Below are 15,236 nucleotides of genomic sequence, written 5' to 3' on the forward strand. Positions count from 1 at the left end.
GAATGTAGTATGCACTACTTGTTAATCACTTATTTTAAAAAGGAATAAAAAAGCTTTCTGGGGTTGGTATTGTCTGGCGATGACCAGATCAAGGTTCAGATCAACTCCCAGATTCTGGGAGTTGGTGACTGAAATGGAATGAAAGTGAGGTTGGAGTTCAGGACGTACAAGAAATGTTCCGCCAGGCTGTTACCTACATGTACACAGATGTTCAAAAGCCCCAGTGTGATGCTGGGAGCTCAGGTAAGACACTGAGGGGCAGCTCTGAAGGCTACAAATAATAAGGGGGAGCCTCTAGAATTCTTTATCAACTGAGGCAGCTCTATGACTTCTAAAAGGGATGGCTGGAGGTTCTAGAGCTGATCTGCATGGCAGGAGAGAGGACTTTTATCTGATAGTGCAAGACAAATAGTCCAGACTTGGACTGTCCAATATAGTGGCCACTGGCTACATGCAGCTATTAAGCATTTAAATTTTACTAGTGCAACTGAAAAACTTAATTTTTAATTAAATTTAATTTAAATAGCTACATGTTTAATTATGTTTCTCATAGTCTCAGATCTAAACTGAAGTGCCTGAGGAACTGGGACTGGTAATAAGGGGTGTGGAAGAATAAGTGGTCTCCACTAGAAATGCCCAAAGATTGCAGAGTGACCTTTGGATCCTAGGAGAGTGCCAGGATCCTATTGACATAACACGAGGAAAAGTGCTCCTGGGACAGACTGAATATATGAGGCAGAAGTGCTCCTGGGACAGACTGAACATATGTGGAGACAAGGATCTGACGTTTCCATTATTGCAGAAAGTTCAGTTAGACAGTGCAAGTCTAGCCACATGCTGCCGTTGAGCCCTTGAAATGTGGTTAGTCTGAACTGAGATGTGCTGTGAGTATAAATAAATATATAGTGGATTACAAAGACTTGGTATAAAAAGAGTGTAAAATATCTCAATAATTTTTAATACTGATTAGAAGTTGAAATGTTTTAGATATAGTGTATCTATATATTTTATTTATATTACGACTGTTTCTACTTGTTAAAATATAGCTACCAGAAAACTTAAAATTATGTATGTGGCTCATGTTATATTCCTTTTGGACAGAGTTGATCTAAAAAAGTACGGGGAAAAGGTTGAGAGGGGCATCAGGTCAAAGCAGGGCTGAGGATTATGAGGTTAAAAGGCATTTTGGAAATGATGGCCTCACATTGATACATTCTGGTCCCAGGTGGTATTTGGTCTTATCTCAGCTTGATGGGGAGAACTGTCATGGGCTCTGCCAAGGGACTAGGGTTCCAGCCCAGAAGGTGGTAGTACAGGCCTGGCCAGGTAGAGGGGTGGAGGAGTGATGCAGAGGGCCTTGTTATGAGGATAGTTTAGGACTTTCCCTGGATCTCTTTTCCCTCATTGAAATGTACTTCTCCCTCTGGTCTTAACTTGGCTGATAATACCTTAACACTTTAACCTTTTTATAGTAAAGTTTGGCCTGATTAAGACAAGCCCTTCTCTTAAACACATGAAAAGGTGCTTAACTTATAATAAGAAACGTAAAGCAAATATAAGGACATACCATTCTTCACCTAGCAGATTGGCCAAGATTAAAAAAAGAAAAAAAAATCAGGTTCAAACGATGTGGGGCAAGGTATGGGAAAACAAGGGGTTGGGAATTTGATTGGCACAACCTTTATGGAAGACAAATTGGCAGTGTCTGTGACAACTTTAATTGTGTATATCTCTGACTCAATCCCAGTATTTATCCTACAGATATACACAGTGCAAAATGATATATGTAAAAGGCCATCCATTGCAGTAGTGTTTATAAAAGTAAGAGACTGGAGTCAACTTAAATGTCAATTTATAGAGACTGATTACATAAATTATGGGTATCATTTCAATCAAATTATAAAATAATATAATTTTAATAGCAGACAGCTGCTAATAATAATAAGACAGGTCTCTATGTGCAGATGTAGAAGGATCTCTAAATTATTGGTAAGTTTAGAAACAGAAAAAGAAAGTAACAACCATGTATGTAGCACACTGCCATTTCTGTGGGGGCAAAAATACTCAATATATTTGCCGACTTATATATTTGCAAATGTATCAGTTTTTTTTGAAGGATGTATTCAGGAACAGTGGTAGCCTCGAAGAAGGGCAAATGCATTGTAGGGAGAAGGCCGACTCTATCTCTCACTGTATACTTATTTTGTACCTTTTTAATTTTATGATATAAATATATTACCAACTGAATAAAATAAGACGTTTTAAAACTTTATGTATGAATTTCCTCTTATCACAGCTCCATAAGGTGTCTTTGCCTGCACTTCACGATACAGCTCTTCCTGTTGCTGCAACTGTTTTTGCTTCCTAGAGACTCAGAATTACTCTCTTTCCACTTAGTAACTGAAAAAAAAATGTATTCATTTATATGATTGTCAACTACAGCATCTGGATTTACCAGTTTTTAGGTTTGAAGAATTATTTTTCCCTCTACTTTGTCTTTTTCTTCATACTTAAATGTTTATCATTAAGTTCATGAAAGTTTTTTTCTAAAATATTTACATTTAAAAAGCACATTTCGGCCGGGCATGGTGGCTCACGCCTGTAATCCCAGCTACTTGGGAGGCTGATGAAGGCAGGAGAATCACTTGAACCCAGGGCAGGGGGAGCCAGGGGGAGGCGGAGGTTGCCGTGAGCCGACATCGCGCCATTGCACTCCAGCAAAAAAAAAAAAAAAAAAAAAAAAAAAGAAGAAAAGCACATTTCTCTTACTCTTTGACATTCTTTTGTAATATACATTTCGGTTACAGGAACTTGAAAGACAACCAAATGCAGTGTGCCCTCTAGTGGTTAAAGAAAATGATTTACAATCTGCCTCTCCTGAGCCAAATACACAGATCAAATGTAATTTTTCAAAGTCTAGATTCAGTTATGTGGATAACTTAATTGGTTATTTCAGTGTGGCTTTTGTCCTCATATGAAACCATGGCATATCAAAAAAATTGTTCATCTTATAAAATAATCATTTTTCTCTATTTGCAAAAACAAAAAAGTATTGACCTATTTGTCTGTTTGTGGAATAAACAATATATTAAAATAGATGAAAGAATGGGGAGTGAAAAGTAAATTTCCTCCCACCCCTGACCCTCAGAAGCTAAAGATGCCTTCCCTAGTGGCAAGCACAGTTGCCAGTTTTTAAAGAAATATATTGTGCATATGCATAAACAAATACACGTTATATTAGCTATCTACCGCTACGTAGCAGATTACCCAGAACTTAGTGGCTCAAAACAACAAACATTTATTATCTCACATTTTCTGTGGGTGAGGAATGCAGCAGCTTAGCTAGGCCCCCAGCGCTGGGGCTTTCCCAAGGATGTAGTCAAGCTGTCAACTGGTGCTGCAGTCAGCTCATGTCTCAGCTCGGGAGGATCTGCTGTCAGGCTCACTCAGGGGGTTCTTGGCAGGATTTAGTTCCTCACACGTTGTTGGGCCGAGGGCCTCATTTCTTCACTGGCTTTTGGCCTGAGGCTTCCCTCAGTTTCTTGTTACACTGTCCTCTCCATAGGACACCTCACAACATGACAGTTGGCTTCATCAAGTGAATAAGAGAGAAGAGCCAGAAAAGGCAAGCAAGACTAGAAGCCAAAGTTTCTTGGTAATCTAATTTCGGAAGTGATATCCTATCACATTTGCTGTGTTCTGTTTGTTAGAAGCAAATTCCTGGGTTGAACCATACTCAAGGGGAGAGGATTAAATACGGGCATGGATACTAGGAGCAGGAGATCACTGGGGGCCATCTTAGAAGCTGCCTGCCACATAGTTGTGTAAGATATATCTATAGATGCCTTTAAAAAAAAGGTTCTGTACTTGCTTTTGTCATGTGATAGTGTATCTTGGAGCAATTTCTAAGTCAGTACAGAAAGAGCTCCCTCATTCTTCTAACAGTGGCATGGCATTTCAGCCCCACCTCTACACAGAGCATTCTTCGGGCATGCCATACCAAACCTTCTTAAAAGTCCCATATTGATGGATATTAAGGGCATTTTTGGTCTTTTGCTGCACACCTTCTTTACCTGTGTGAGAGTGCATCTAGAAGGTAAATTCCTACAAGTAGAATTGCTGGGTTAAAGGGTATGAGCACTTCACATTTTGATAGCTATGGCCAAATAAATAGACATTCAAGGGAGGTTGTACCAATTTATTTTCCAACTATGAAGTATAAGAATTGTCTACTTACCCACAGCTTCTTGAAGCATTTTCCCACAAGTTTTAATGAAAAAGAAAAAGAGAAATCACAGGAGAAAAACTAAAATTCAAAGTCCAGTAAACCGGACAAATTGGAGTAATTAATTCTTATTAACCAGAAATGGAACAAAGCTCTGATATCTGCATAATTTTGATCTGGACTTATCAGGGTATTTTCCTAGTTCAATATACAAATGAGAGGAGGGACCCTTTAGTTTAGGCCCAGGTATGCCTGGTGATCTCTTGTGGCTCCTGTCCCTACACTCTTAGATAATGTTTCCCCCCTGAGAGTTGTGTGGCTTGCTTTCTTAACAGCATTCAATAGATAGCATATCAGATTCCAACTTCATCTGGAGGATATGCCACTAATAGATAGTGATATGGTTTGGCTTTGTGTCCCCACCCAAATCTCATCTCCAACTGTAATGCCCAAGTGTTGAGGGAGGGACCCGGTGGGAGGTGACTGGATTATGGGGAAAGTTTTCCCCATGCTGTTCTCATGATGGTGTGGGAGTTCTCACAAGAGCTGATGATTTTAGAAGTGTTTGGAAATTCCCCCTTTGCAGCATTGATCTCTCACCTGGTGCCATGTAAGTTGTGCCTGCTTCCCCTTCTGCCATGATTGTAAGTTTCCTGAGGCCTCCCCAGCCATGTGGAACTATGAGTCAATTAAACCTCTTTCCTTTATAAATTACCCAGTGTCAGGGAAGTTATTTATAGCAGTGTGAAAAGGAACTAAAACAGATAGCAAAGGAAGTTTACACTGATTAATTACTTACTTTTGAAACTTTACAACTGTGGCCACTTTTGACTTTTTTTTTTTTTAACTGATGTTTCAGTCATTAGAAAAACAGAGAATGTTGGGGGTAAAAAGAAGTCTTATAACTCACACTTAGCTTAAATGCTGCAGCTTTTCCCCAAATTCTGGAATCCTTTCTACAATCAGTCAGCGTCTATGTGTTTTCACACACAAATACTCATTTCATTAAGGTAGATTGTTCCCTTGTTAAACAAGGAAAAAGCTTTAGAGTTTAAAAAATTATTTTGTACATTGGGTTGAAATAAAAAATCTGTTGCTTTGTGTCTCTTTCCAAAGCTTTCTTCTCTAAGTGGTCACAAGGAAAAAGTCTTTGTTCCTTGTCAACAGCTCCCATAGCTTCCTCAGGTCTGCTCTTCTCCAGGAGGAGTATTTTTTCTTTTTTTTCGAGACAGGGTCTTGCTCTGTTGCCCAGGCTGGAGTGCAGTGCTGTGATCATAGCTCACTGCAGCCTCAGACTCCTGGGCTTAAGTAATCCAGGAGGACAATTTTAATTGGCATCATTCCTTTTTCCCAAAAAATAATTTTAAGATACACTACGACCGGGCACGGTGGTTCATGCCTGTAATCCCAGCACTTTGGGAGGCTAAGGCGGGTGGATCACAAGGTCAGGAGATCAAGACCATCCTGGCTAACAAGGTGAAACCGCAGATCTACTAAAAATACAAAAAATTAGCCGGGCGTGGTGGTGGGCTCCTGTAGTCCCAGCTACTGGGGAGACTGAGGCAGGAGAATGGCGTGAACCCGGGAGGCGGAGCTTGCAGTGAGCCGAGATCGCACCACTGCACTCCAGCCTGGGCGACAGAGCGAGACTCTGACTCAAAAATCAAATCAAAACAAAACAAAACAAAACAAATGAACCACAACACTAATTCCTCTCCTCTGAAGATACTGAAATGGGAAAACTTCCCTTGTCCCCCTTGCAGGGCGTGTGACGGGGGAGTGGCTCGTTTCTTCAGTGTCCCGCTGCTCAGATCTCGAGGGCAGCATACAGACATGCAGGTTGTGGGGCTCTAACCCCATGGGAGTGTCTAGGGGTGAATGTTTACAGCTCCTGAAGTCCCAATGTGCTACCCTGTGCTTTTTTAGTTTTGCCGCCTATAGACGGCTTGTGTTAACCAGTTCAATTAGACCCTCTACCTTGTTGCAAGGACAGAGGACTTTTTGTATCCTGGGTTCTTGTCTGGGTGTACCAGAATAATCGGATCACGCCTGGGCTTGGAGAATGAGTGCAAGGTTTTATTCAGTGGAGGCAGCTCTCAGCAGAAGGGGGAAGTTATAAGGGGAATGGAGTGGGAAGGTATTCCCTGGAGTCAGGCTGCTCTGTGGCCTGGGCTCTCCTCCCGTTGCCCCAGCCAAACTCCAGGCCGTTCTGCTTCTGCCAGTTGGTGGCATGCCGCTTCCTGTCGGTGCGTTCCTCTCAAAGTCCAGCCGCCTGTGTGTTCCTCAGCTGATGTGCTTCTCTTGACATCCAGCTGCCTATGTGCCTTCCTGCTAGGGTCTTGGGAGTTTTTATAGGCACAGGATGGGGGAATGGTGGGGCCAAGGTGGTCGTGGGAAATGCAACATTTGGACAGGAAAACAAAAATGCCTGTCCTCACCTAGGTCCGTGAGTACAGGTCCCGGGAATGGAGCCCTCACCAGGAACCTGCCCTTCCCTTCCCAGCACTTCCCTGCCCCTCTTCCATATCAATATTTCTGGGCCACTCTTCCTGCTGCCCCAGCAGGGATCCACTAGGCGAAGTTAGCTGGGCGCCTGAGTCCGGTGGGGACTTGGAGAACTTTTACGTTTAGCTGGAGTATTGTATATGCACCAGTAAGCATTCTGTATCTAGCTCAGGGTTTGTGGATGCACCAATCAGCACTCTGTGTCTAGCTAATCTGGTGGGGACTTGGATAACTTTTATGTCTAGCTAAAGGATTGTAAATGCACCAATCAGTACTCTGTGTCTAGCTCAAGGTTTGTAAATGCACCCATCACTGCTCTGTATCTAGCTAATCTGGTGGGGACTTGGAGAACTTTTATGTCTCCCTCAAGGTTTGTAAACACACCAGTCAGCACCCTGTCAAAACGGACCAATCAGCTCTCTGTAAAATGGGCCAATCAGCAGGATGTGGGTGGGGTCAGATAAAGGAATAAAACCAGGCTGTTGGAGCCAGCAGTAGCAACCCACTTGGGTCGCCTTCCAGGGTGTGGAGCCTTTGTTCTTCTGCTCTTCACAATAAATCTTGCTGCTGCTCACTCTTTGGGTCCACGTTGCCTTCATGAGCTGCAACACTCCCCGTGGAGACCACGAATGCACAGGGATGGACGAACAACTCTGGAGACACCACCTTTATGAACTGTAACACTAACCGCGAAGGTCTGCAGTTTCACGCCTGAAGCCAGTGAGACTACCAACCTACCAGAAGGAAGAAACCTCAGACACACTATGTTTAAGAACTCTGACACTAACCGTGAGGGTCCACAGCTTCATTCTTGAAGTAAGTGAGACCAAGAACCCACCAATTCCAGACAGTTGCACAACAATGTGAATGTATTTAAAGCCACTGAACTGTACACTTAAAATTGCTAAAATGGTACATTTTAAGTTACATATATTTATCACAATGAGAAATTATAATGGCATATCACAGCAGCATCTCCAAACATTTGAAAAGTAGTTGTATATGTATCTGAAATCTATTATTCATAGAATCGACAGTTTTGCCCCACCGTTGAAATCTTCACTTATTCCACAGTGAGCTTCTGAGGGTCATTTGGACTTTCTTTGAGCACAACTGATGAGACCAAAAATGAGTGGTCAGCCACAGCTGGACTATTCAGAACCTTATCCTAAGAATTTGGAATTCGATTTCAGAAACTTATTGTTAGTCTCTGTGTAGGGGTAAAGGTGAGGTAATATGGTTGGGAGTTATAGGGCAGTCATCTTTTTCCATGTTCATTTTTTATTCAACAAATACTTATTTTTTGTCTACTCTGTGCTAGGCATTGTGCAAGGTGCTGGGATTCAGTGGCATCCCTGACCTCCTGAAACAGAGCAAGCCTGACTGTAGAGAGATCTCTAAAGTTATTTCTCATATTTTTGTTAGACCTGATATTTTGCATACTGTTTTCTAGTAAATGAACAACACAGTATTCCATGATTTTTAAAAATTACATTTAACTTCCTCTGTATTTTTTTAGCACGTTTTTCAGCACCAGGACAAGCGTAATTGCTCAAGGAAAGCTTGGTTGACAACAACAGGAAATTAGAGTCTGAATTGTAACAAATGTGGCAAGAGCACCAAGATCACTGTGTGTTCACAGAAAATGTACCAAAGGTGGGTGTTTTGTTTACCAGTGGCAGCAGCGACACCACGTGGCAAAACAGTAAATGATGTCTGTAATTTCTATGCCTGCCTGCATAGAAATTACTCAATTCTTGAAGAGCAAAAAAAAAAAAGCAAAAATTGGGCATGAAAGGGGATCTGTATTATTTCACAATTGGTACTTGAAGGGAGACTTTTAAGTCTGTTTCAAATTAACATAATTGGAATTTTCTTAAAGTGAGGTAACACTGTGCTAAGTAAGGTCTTCATCCTGCCCTCTCAGAAGTTAACCCCAGAGGTGAAATCTTGAGAGCTGGACAGACACTCCCAGTGGTTCTAAGAGTATCCTTCATTAGGTCTTTCCTTACTTCTCCCAAACCAATCTTCTCCTGTGTTTCCATAAAACTGTTTTTGGTGCTGATTTCATTCATTAACAAATACTCATTGAGTACCTGCATGGTGCTTACTCTGTTCTAGGCATTGCAGATGCAGCAGTGAACAAATCAAACTAAAATTTCAGCCTGTACTTCTTAGAATCTTGTTGTGATACATCTATCTCTTTTATTCCCTGCAAGCCGTTTGACAAAGGGACCTGTCTTATCCCATCCTCACTGGAACCACACCTTCTACCCATTGAATTCCCCAGTAACAATTTCAGAACTAAATTGATTAAAGATGACTATATTTATTAGGACCATTCCCAACTCAGTTCTCTGGTGGGATCAAAGCTGTGTCCTTTCAGCCAGAGACAAAATACAAAAACAGAAACTTCATTATAGATCCCATGGTAAACTGAATAATGGCCCTCCAAAGATGTCCACACCCTAATCCCCAGAACCTGCAAATATATTGCCTTACACGGCAAAGGGACTTTGCAGCTGTGATTAAGTTAAGGCTCTTGAGATGGGAGATTATCCTGGATTGTCATAGTAGAGCCAATGTAATCACAGGGGTCCTTATAAGAGGGAGGGAGCAGAGGTGGAGAAGACATAAGGGTGGAGGCAAGCGTCAGAGAGAAGATACTGATGGAGAAGGCCACAGACCAAGGAATGCAGGTAAATTCTAGAATCCGGGAAGGGGAAAGAAAAGGATTCTTCTTCAGAGACTCCAAAATGAACACAGGCCTGGTGGTACATTTTATATTTCTGACCCCCAGAGCTGTAAGATAATACATGTGGGTTGCTGTAAGCCACTAACTTTGTGATAATTTGCTACGGCAGCAATAGGAAACTATACAGATTTCTATCTGTCCTCCTCTTAATCTGTGTTCCACATTGCCCATTTTCACTGGTGTGCAGAGTGGGACATTTCTACTTTGTTCCCTTATTTTCCCAAGTCATGGAGATGTCCTGGTTTGTCTTGACAAAAGCCTCTAACAATGTTCCTCTAACAGGGCTGTCTGACCGTCTAACAGGGCATTCTTTGGTGTATCCTCACAGTCCCTGAGTTTTCTTAAGAGAATTTTAAATTCTATTCAGTTCCACAGTTAGCTAATATATATATATATAAAATTCAATGTACAACCCAAAAAGTTATCCTCATCCTCATAGAAATACTAAAAGCATCTCATTAGAGTCAGGAACGAGATGGCCGGGTGCGGTGGCTCATGCCTGTAATCCCAGCACTTTGGGAGGCCGAGGTGGGCGGATCACAAGGTCAGGAGATGGACATCTTCCTGGCTAACACAGTGAAACCTCGTCTCTACTAAAAATACAAAGAATTAGCTGGTCGTGGTGGCGGGCACCTGTAGTCCCAGCTGCTTGGGAGACTGAGGCAGGAGAATGGTGTGAACCTGGGAGGTGGAGCTTGCAGTGAGCCGAGATCGCCCCACTGCACTCCAGCCTGGGTGACAGTGAGACTGTGTCTCAAAAAAAAAAAAAAAAAGATAAGCATGTTCATTAGCCCCACACTTAACATTATTCTGGGGGTATTGGCTAATGTAATTATACAAGAAAAAAGTATAAAAATGGGAAAGGAGGAGGCAAACTGGTAATTATTTGCAAATATGATTGCATACCTGAAAGTTCAAGGGAATAAACGGAAAACCTATGTAAATAATAAAAGAATTCGGTAGACAAGTTACACAACATTAATTTATCAATATAACAGCTTATTTGGACATACATAAATACAAAAACTTGCTATATCCACAGTAACAACAGAAAAGACAAAATACCTAACAAAGTAACAGAAAATATGCAAAGTTAATGTGAAGGAAATGGAACAAAACTTGAAAAAGAAGAAAGGTATGCCATGTTGTTTTGATAGAATCTTACCACTATAGCAATGTCAAAATAAAGCCTTATGTGTTTTAAGACCACTGTTACTAACAACTTCTGTTATTAACAGATGAAATTGATAAGGGAGAGTCTTTCATTTTCTTTTCGTAACTTCATTATCCACCCCGCCTTTAATATTACCTGGTCTTGTCTCATGCATTTCAGTCAGTATGGGGATACGTAGGCTTTGCACTGGCCAAAGCCAGGTCACAAGTTAAGTGAGGCCTTATCTTTGGTGGTCCAAGTCAAGCCCACCTTTGGGTTGCCTGGCCATGGCAAGAGAGAGCTCCCCAGATTTGCCGTATGCTGGTTCTCATGACCTGCCACAGGCGCCTTGAGTCCTCCTTTATCTCTCTCTCTCTCTCTCTCACACACACACACACACACACACACACACACTCTCAGGAACACTAATTTCCATTTCCACAGTACGCCATCTGGACCCTCCTAGATTTTATTAACCTTGTTGATAAAATAATTCCTACACAGTAAAGTTTTCCTTCTCACTAGGATCATAGTTAGAATGGCAATTTCTATATCTTCATCATGGTGCCAGTGTATTCTTGGGCTATATACTTTTTGACATTTTTTGTAGAGATGGAGTCTCGCTTTGTTGCCCAGGCTGGAGTGCAGTGGCACAATCTGCAACCTCTGCCTCCTGGGTTCAAGCAATGCTTCTGCCTCAGCCTCCTGAGTAGCTGGGACTACAGGTGCACGCCACCATGCCTAGCTAATTTATTTTGTATTTTAGTAGAGAAGGGGTTTCATATGTTGTCCAGGCTGGTCTCGAATTCATGAACTCAGGCAATCGGCCTGCCTTGGCCTCCCAAAGTGCTAGGATTACAGGTGTGAGCCACCATGCCTGCCTGCCACTGCTAATTATTATTGTCAAAGGAATCTGTCTATAATCAATAAGTGAGTTAGGTAATTTTGTGTGTGTGTGTGTGTGTGTGAAAGGGGGAGCAGCTGGTGTTGCTACTGAAACCTTATTCATAACACTTACATTGTGAGGTGGGTGTGGGGCAGGCAGTCAAGTTCATCAGAAGGAATTTTCCATTCCACATTGACCACACCTCTGTGAAGGCTGTTTCCTAATTATTCCTAGAAGCAGCTAGGATCTCTCTTAGCAGAAGACATTAAGTCTGATTTTTAGTTGTCTCTCTTTTTATCTTCTTTCTTCAGAGCCTAGCACATACTAGAAACTCAATAAATGCCAAAAAAGCAAATGGAGTGTCCCTTTTACCAACCTATATCCTGAAGCCCAGAGAGCAGGGAAAAGCTGTTTAAAACCTGTCTAGAATGAAAATGCCACCAAGTAGGAGCAGTTCATTGGCACAATACAGGAGGATGTAGCTTTGGGGCAATCATTTTTTAAGGTCTCTATCTGTTAGCATGCACAGGTTCCACAGCTGTTTGTATTGTTAAATAGTCTCTCCACTCCACTTTTTTCCTCCTTGAAGAAATCAAAACATTTTTGGTGGGGAGGTCTAAAAATTATTGTGAGCCCTAGGCAATGAGCCTCCTGTACCTGACTTTAAGTCAGTTCTGGTTGGTGCCTGGGGCAACTGGTTGGTAATGTTTTGATCATCACCCCAGGTTAAGAATTACACTGCACATCAGAACTAGAAAACGGAAATGCCTACAAGCAGGCTGGGTATGGGGAATTTGTCCACCGTGTATGATGAGGGGGTGGCTACATTGGTGTGCATAGCTCCCTTCCCTAGAAGTCGCTACAGGTCACCTCACCTGGATTGTCCCCCAGTGTTGGCAGACTTCCCCATTTTTCAAGAAAGGCTAGAAACCCTGAGTTTTATGTAAAATCTCTCTGTTTTAAAATGCTAGCTCAAATTTCAAAGAAAAAAATCTCCCTGAATGAATCAAACAAAACATCTCAATATTGCATATATATGGCACTACTTTGTAATTTCTCTTGAACGCATCTGCTGCAGGAAGAAGCCTTAAAAACAAATGGCAGGTGTGTGGGCACCAGAGAATCAACATATCAGGAAGAGACAAACGGCATGGTTTTAGTGTAATTGTAAAAAGGTAATACTGGTTGCAGTAAATTGCATGAGTCTTACTGTTTATGTGTAGTCCCTTAGCACTAATAATTGTTAATCTAATTATTCAGACTGCATAAAATTCCATTTGGATTATTTTCATGCTATTTCACTTTCCTGAATTTGTAATTTGAGTAATAGAGCCAGAATTTCATGTATCAAGAACTCTTGCTCATAATTGTGATGTTCAATTTTTTTTTTTTTTCTTTTTTTTCCTGAGATAGGGTCACTCTGTTGCCCAGACTGGAGTGCAATGGTAAGATTCCTAGTGCTCCGATGGTCCTCCCACCTAAGCTTCCTGTCCGGGACTACAGATGTGTGCCACCACATCTGGCTGATTTTTAAATATTTTTTTGTAGAAATGAGGTTTCACCGTGTTGCCCGGGCTGGTCTCGAACCCATGGGCTCAAGCCATCTGCCTGCCTTGATCTGCCGGACGTTAGCCTCCCAAAGTGCTAGGATTACAGGCCTGAGCCACCGCACCTGGTCATGATTTTGAAGTTTTCAAAGTGTACTTAAACCTAAATAAAGGCCTATGTATTATTTCTAGTCACATCACATTTGCCTGACTTGCTTTGGGGCTTACAGTATAAAAAGAAAGAAGTCTGCATTGTTTTTAATTCTTTAGGAGTATTTAGTAAAAATTATTTTAAAAATAAGTAGAACTTTGGGGATTTGCCTGAAAAGCTGCATATAGTCACTCTTTATCATCATTATTATTATTATTATTTTTGGAGACGGAGTCTCGCTCCGTCGCCCAGGCTGGAGTGCAGTGGCGCCATCTCGGCTCACTGCAAGCTCCGCCTCCCGGGTTCACGCCATTCTCCTGCCTCAGCCTCCGGAGTAGCTGGGACTACAGGTGCCCGCCACCGAGCCCGGCTGATTTTTTGTATTTTTAGTAGAGACGGGGTTTCACAGTGGTCTCGATCTCCTGTCCTTGTGATCCACCCTCCTCGGCCTCCCAAAGTGCTGGGATTACAGGCGCATATATTCACTTTCTAGTGACAAAATCAGCCTGTGGCATTTTTAGAACACCACAAGGCATACCCAGTCCCACTTCTCCTCTTGATCTCAGCTGATGATTTCACTTTCTAATCCTATACTGTAAACAGTTAAGATCTAGGCCGGGCGCGGTGGCTCGCGCCTGTAAACCCAGCACTTTGGGAGGCCGAGGTGGGTGAATCACGAGGTCAGGAGGTCGAGACCGTCCTGGCTAACATGGTGAAACCCCATCTCTACTAAAAAATACAAAAAAATTAGCCAGGCGTGATGGTGGGCGCCTGTAATCCTAGCTACTCAGGAGGCTGAGGCAGGAGAATGGCGTGAACCCAGGAGGCGGAGCTTGCAGTCAGCCGAGATTGTGCCACTGCACTCCAGCCTGGGCGACAGAGCGAGACTCCTTCTCAAAAAGCAAAACAACAACAACAAAAACCCCAAAAAACAAAACCCAGTTAAGATCTAGTGTGCTGAGCTCTTCAAAGTGGGAAAGTATAGGTTCCTTGGAAACAGAAGAAGGGTCTCTCATTTAGGATTGGTGGGGAGGGAGGACTGTAAGCCTTCCTGGAGGAAGGGACATCTTCACCAAGAGTAGAATTGGGTTATACTTCAATGAGAGGTCAGGGCAAGGTTGAGGCTTGAAGAGGCCCAGAACTGAAAAAGTATGACAGAAGCCAGCACTGGAAGTAAATTCAATTGCGTTGGAGGGTGCAAGTCATTCTAATTTCATGTGTAGCACTTGTCAGTTTCTGATCATTTCTTGTTTACTGTCTGTTCTTCTACCCTCATACCCTCATACAGAATAGGAGGCCTGGCCTGCTGATTCCTTAGTGACTGGCACGTAAGTCTGTTAATCTTTCCTGAGGGGCCAGCCTTGTGTCAGCTCCTGTTCTAAGTGCTTCCCTCGCTCCCCACCCCCGCCATTCAACAAAATTCTACTTCTTCAGAGCTGGTTCAAATGCTTTATTCTCTATGACCACCCTCCCTCCCCCGCCCCGTCTCTTTTCCTCACTCTTACTCTCAGAATTAATTACTTCTTTCAGAGGTCCCTCAGCTATTGATCCTTCCTTGCAGCATCAATTTAGTTATGCATAGTGTTAGTTTGCGGTTTCCTTGTCGCCTTCATTTCTCATTAAGTTTTAAAGCATATGAAGACAATGCATGTTTATCTGTCTCTGTAAGCCCTACAACCCTTTGGGCAGGCTTTTACACACAAAACGGGGCTCAAAAATATTTTGAATAAATGAATTAAGGAGAGGTCCACGAACACCCTCCGCTCCCTCCCTAGTCCTCAGAGCAATACTTTAAAATAAAAACCTGACCATTTCAACCTTGTTAAAGGCCGATCTTCATTCTGAGAATAGAATTCTAACTCCTAAGCACGATGGTGACAGGGCGCTGTGTGAACCTGCACCCACACCCCGTCCAACCACGTCCCTCTCCACACCTGATCTAATAAAACGACTGCTTAAGGTGACCTGCAAGACCGGCTGTACTAATTTATGCCACAGGCTTTTACCTCAATTA

At 42.4% G+C, this 15,236-nt stretch overlaps 1 long non-coding RNA gene across 1 annotated transcript; it reads left to right on the top strand.

Annotated features, from left to right (window-relative positions):
• The first annotated feature begins 7,239 nt into the window (after positions 1–7,239).
• Positions 7,240–13,257, top strand: LOC111544706. The gene is made up of 4 exons (XR_002732258.2): positions 7,240–7,546; positions 8,250–8,386; positions 12,603–12,699; positions 12,938–13,257. It is a non-coding gene; the product is annotated as an uncharacterized LOC111544706 (long non-coding RNA).
• The last annotated feature ends 1,979 nt before the right edge of the window (positions 13,258–15,236 follow it).

Source organism: Piliocolobus tephrosceles, chromosome 2 (genome assembly GCF_002776525.5).
Source record: "Piliocolobus tephrosceles isolate RC106 chromosome 2, ASM277652v3, whole genome shotgun sequence".
In the NCBI taxonomy this organism is placed as follows: domain Eukaryota; kingdom Metazoa; phylum Chordata; class Mammalia; order Primates; family Cercopithecidae; genus Piliocolobus; species Piliocolobus tephrosceles.